Source organism: Bombina bombina, chromosome 7 (assembly GCF_027579735.1).
Source record: "Bombina bombina isolate aBomBom1 chromosome 7, aBomBom1.pri, whole genome shotgun sequence".
In the NCBI taxonomy this organism is placed as follows: domain Eukaryota; kingdom Metazoa; phylum Chordata; class Amphibia; order Anura; family Bombinatoridae; genus Bombina; species Bombina bombina.
Window position 1 is genome coordinate 462,968,675 of NC_069505.1, and position 5,490 is coordinate 462,974,164.

Consider the following 5,490-nt stretch of genomic DNA (forward strand, 5'->3'; position numbering starts at 1 on the left):
TGGCCTTTAAACATAGTGAACAAAGAGATTCATCTGTGTCAGACATGTTTAAACAGACTAGCAATGAGACTAGCAAGCTTGGAAATACTTTTCTAAATAAATTTACAAGCAATATAAAAAACGCTACTGTGCCTTTAAGAAGCACAAAAAAAAAACTGTCACAGTTGAAATAACAATGAACCAAAATAGTTATAGCAACCAATTTTTCACAGTAAATGTATTAAGTTAGCAAAGGATTGCACCCACCAGCAAATGGATGATTAACCCCTTAATACCCAAAAAACGGATAACAATTAAATAATTAACGTTTTTATCACAGTCAAAACACACTGTCACAGGTCTGCTGTGAGTGATTACCTCCCTCAAAACTAGTTTTGGAGACCCCTGAGCTCTGTAGAGACGTCCTGGATCATGGAGGAAGAAATAGGAAGACTGTGACTAAATTTTTACTGCGCAATAAAGCGCTAAAATAGGCCCCTCCCACTCATATTACAACAGTGGGGAAGCTCAGTAAACTGTTTTTATTCAGAAACAAACGACAGCCATGTGGTAAAAATCATGCCCATAAAGTTTTATCACCAAGTACCTCAGAAAAAACGATTAACATGCCAGTAAACGTTTTAAAAATGAAAATTATGAAATGTTATTAATAAGCCTGCTGCGAGTCGCTTTCACTGCAGTGCAGGCTCAAATATTACCTTAATATAGACAGTATTTTCTTAGTGAAATTCCATTCCCCAGAAATACCTCAGAGTATACATACATACATATCAGCCTGATACCAGTCGCTACTACTGCATTTAAGGCTGCACTTACATTACATCGGTATTAGCAGTATTTTCTCAGTCAATTCCATTCCTTAGAAAATAATTTACTGCACATACCTCCTTGCAGGTGGGCCCTGCCTGCTATCCCCTGTTCTGAAGTTACCTCACTCCTCAGAATGGCCGAGAACAGCAAGTGGATCTTAGTTACGACCGCTAAGATCATAGACAAACTCAGGTAGATTCTTCTTCTAATGCTGCCTGAGAAGAAACAACACACTCCGGTGCCGTTTAAAATAACAAACTTTTGATTGAAGAAATAAAAACTAAGTTTAACACACCACAGTCCTCTCACACGTCCTATCTATTAGTTAGGTGCAAGAGAATGACTGGGTATGACGTAGAGGGGAGGAGCTATATAGCAGCTCTGCTTGGGTGATCCTCTTGCACTTCCTGTTAGGGAGGAGATATAATCCCATAAGTAATGGATGACCCGTGGACTGACTACACTTAACAGGAGAAACTTGTTTAGACTTTTGAGATCTAAAATGGGTCGGAACGTTCCCTTTTTTTTGGGAACTACAAAGAGATTCGAGTAAAACCCCTGCCCCTGTATTGGAACGGGACATATTACTCCCATGGAGGAGAGCTCTCTTACACAGTGTAAGAGCACCTCTCTTTTTATCTGGTCGACAGACAATCGTGAAAGAAGAAACCTTCCTCTGGGGAAGGAAGTCTTGAACTCCAACTGATACCCTTGAGACACGATTTCTAGTGTTCAGGGACCCTGAACGTCTCTTATCCAAGCCTGGACAAAAAGAGAAAGTCTGTCCCCTACTTGATCCGGTCCCGGATCGGGGGCCAACCCTACATGCTGACTGTGAAGCAGCAGCAGGTTTCTCGGATTGGTTATCCTCGTTCCAAGACTGGACAGGTCTCCAGTCTGGACTTGGATTGCGGATAGTTCCCTTCCTGCTTAGAGGGAGAGGTGGAGGGTGTACCCTTGAAATCTTGAAAGGAACGAAAATTACTTTGTCGACCCCTCAGATTGGATCACTTATCCTGAGGGAGGGTGATCCTTCGCCCCCCGTGAAGTCAGAAATAATTTCCTTCAAGTCGGGGTCGAACAAGGCTTACCCCTTGTAAGGGATAGCCATCTACATTGCGGTAATCATCAGGGAAGCGTCAGTACTAAATGAATTAGCTGACTGTAATCCTATCTCTTCCAAAGAAGTCTCAGTCTTAGAAGACTCTTCCAGAGCATCAAACCATTAAGCAGCTGCACAGAAATTGTAACAATGCAAGTTGCCGGCAGTAAAAACAACCTTTGATGAATATAGATTTTCATAAGGAGACTCTTATCCCTATTCTTGAGTGCGTTTGTTGCATCCTCCGTCACCACAGATGAACTAACAAACAAACAGCTGGAAAGCATTTATTATAACATAACCAGAACCAAACGTTACTATTCTCTTTAAATTTCAAAGTAACTTAGTTCATTGTGCTTTTAAATTAATTCCTCTAACAATGTGTGCTACACACGTAGGAAAAAACTATGAGGTATGCAATGTTAGAGGAAGCGCAGGACACTGCATGTGAGCCATAGGGCACTGCATGTGAACCATAATATTAGTGGAACACTATAGGAGACATATGTGGCATAGATTGACCATAGACAACAGTCCATAGTAGTAGAAGGTTCATAAATTTTTTTATTTTTTTATTTTATAAATTTAACACAAACGTTACTGAACTATAAAATTAAATAGCAACTCAGATTTGTGCTTATTCCATCCAAAAACATAAAAGATGGATTAAACAAGGAAAACAATGAAAATCCTTTAACAATATCCAGAGCGCATCTGAAGCGTTCTCCATCTCTAGAACAAAAAAAAAGGTGAATTTTTAGTTTGGTAAACAGCCCTATCTCAAAACACGGCTCTATGCTTATAACAGAGGAGCCGTTGCGGTCTAGGTCGCCTCAAGCTCCACTCATCGTGGGCGTACCTCTCCAAGCCTTCTCCTTAGACACTGCATAGGAAACAATATGTGCGACTGAGATAAGAAAAGATCCCCGCCCATCGTGGGCGTAACAAAACATGTTCTCACGGTCGCCATCTTTATGTTCTAAAAACATGATACCGGGAGATGTAAGTGAAAACCCTCTTGAGTCTGTAAACACCATAACAAGCAATAAAATGTGTGTAAGCCTCATTTTATACCACTTGAGTCTGTAGCTTATCATAACAGTTCACACATATAAGATCACAAAGGTTTCATTACCGGTATAGGACATAACCCACGTGGCATCCAGCCCGGATCAACAGTCCTCAAAAGCCACTCTCCTTAGCCCCAGTGCCTGCAGAAACTATTGCAACCTAACTAGAATTATTCTTATATAGCTAGGTATTAAACCTCCAACAAAAATAGAGTAAAACATCACAGTAGGAGCCCTTTTATAATATAGCCCCTGTACGTGACCCCCACCTCATCGCCATAATTTTCTGAATGTTAGACGAATGTTGGGTGGGACATAGTAATGAGGGGAGCCCTAATAGAGGAATATTACCCCACTATGAAATAGGTAATTAATTTCCCCTCCCTGACATAGGGAAGATATGCAGCAGCTTCTGAGGTAGCCAGTGTCCCAGAAAGTAAAAGACTGCACTTACCTCAGTGCTGATCAACAGCATGAGAAGTCCCACAGGATCAAGAGGTCTTCTCCATCCAGCAGCACTGTGGACACAAACGGGCCTTAGTTAATATCTGCTAAGACCATCAGTATAAAAAGGGTAGCACTAATATGGGAGGCACAGTGAGGGTAAAACCCCACCAGTTCCCATTGCCTTAAAGCCACCTGTAGCTCTGCTATCAAGAGGCTGACAAGGAATACGGCTACACCCTATAGTAAAATAGCACACTTTGGTACCATTTTAAAAATAATAAACTCTTGATTGAAGAATCTAAACTAACACCTCACTTTACCTCTTCCTATCACTAACACAGGCAAAGAGAATGACTGGGGTGGGAGGGAAGGGAGGAGATATATATACAGCTCTGCTGTGGTGCTCTTTGCCTCCTCCTGCTGACCAGGAGGCAATATCCTATAAGTAAGGATGAAATCCGTGGACTCGTCGTATCTTGTAAAAGAAAATGGACCACGACCCATTGTGCAGAAGTCGTTCTTCTGAGGAGAAGAACTAGGACACAAAGAAGGAACAACAATCCCCTGATTAAAGTTCCAATCAGAAACAACCTTAGGAAGAAATCCCAATTTATTACGTAAAACTACCTTATCTGAATGGAAAATAAGATAAGGAGACTCAAACTGAAATGTCGAGAACTCTGACATTCTACGAGCGGAAGAGATAGCAACAAGAAATAAAACTCTCCAAGATAATAACTCAATATCAATGAGTGCATAGGCTCAAACAGAGCCCCTTGAAGAACTTTGAGAACTAAATTAAGACTCCATGGAGGAGTAACTGGATTGAACACAGACCTGATCCTGACCAGGGTCTGACAAAAAGAATGTATATCTGGGGCCTCTGCCAGATGTTTGTGTAACAAAATAGATAAGGCCAAGATTGACCCCTTAGGGAGCTTGTTGATAAACCCTTTCTCCAAGCCCTCTTGGAGAAAAGATAAAATTCTAGGAATCCTAACTCTACTCCATGAGTAGTCCTCGAGATATTTATACCACATCTTATGGTAGAAAAAATAAAAAAAAATTCTATTTATTTATTTTTTATATTGGCTTACAATCATGAATAATGGATTCTATAACCGTAGACAAAAAACCTCTGCCTGGACAAGATTAAGTGTTCAATCTCCAAGCAGACAACTTCCAATAAAATAGATATGGATGAAAGGCCCTTGATTAGAAGATCCTTCCTCAACAGAAAACTTCAAGGTGGCAGAGATAACATGTCTACCATACCAAATCCTGTGAGGCCAAGCTCGAACAAAGAGATCACAGACGCCCTCTCCTGTTTGATTCGAGCAATGACCCGTGGAGAAGCGCAAACAGAAGAAATAGGTATGCTAGACTGAAGAACCAAAGAACCGCCAGAATATCTATCAGTTCCGCCCGGGGAACCCTGAACCTCGACCCGTATCTGACGAGATGCCATGAGATCAAACTCCGACTGATCCCACTTGAGAATCAGGCTGGAGAACACTTCTGGATGGAGTTCCCACTCCCCTGAGAGAAAAGACCGCCTGTTCAGAAGGTCACCTCCCAGATGACCATCCCTGAGATGTGGATCGCCGACAGGTAGCAAGAACGAGTCTCCGCTCACAGAATTATCTTGGTTACCTCTGTCATCACAAATGAACTCCTCGTTCTTTCCTGATGATAGATGTAATGTCCAACTGGAACCTGATAAGCTGTACCTAGACTAACTGAGACCAGTCCAGAAGAGCATTGAAGATCTCTCTCAGATACAGAATGTTGATAGGGAGAACAGACTCTGGCTGAGTCCAAACTCCCCAAACCTCTAGGGAACCCCAGACTGCTCCTTACCCTAGAAGGCTGGTGTCTGTTGATACATCACCCAAAAGGACTGTGAAAGCAGTGTCCCTGGGAAGATGATTCAAAGACAACTATCATGGAAGAGAACCCTAGTCTCTTAACGGAGACAAGTCCACAAAATCTCCATAGCCTGAACATGTTTAACTGTAGAGGTCTGAGATGGAACCGAGCAAACGGAATGATGAGCATTGT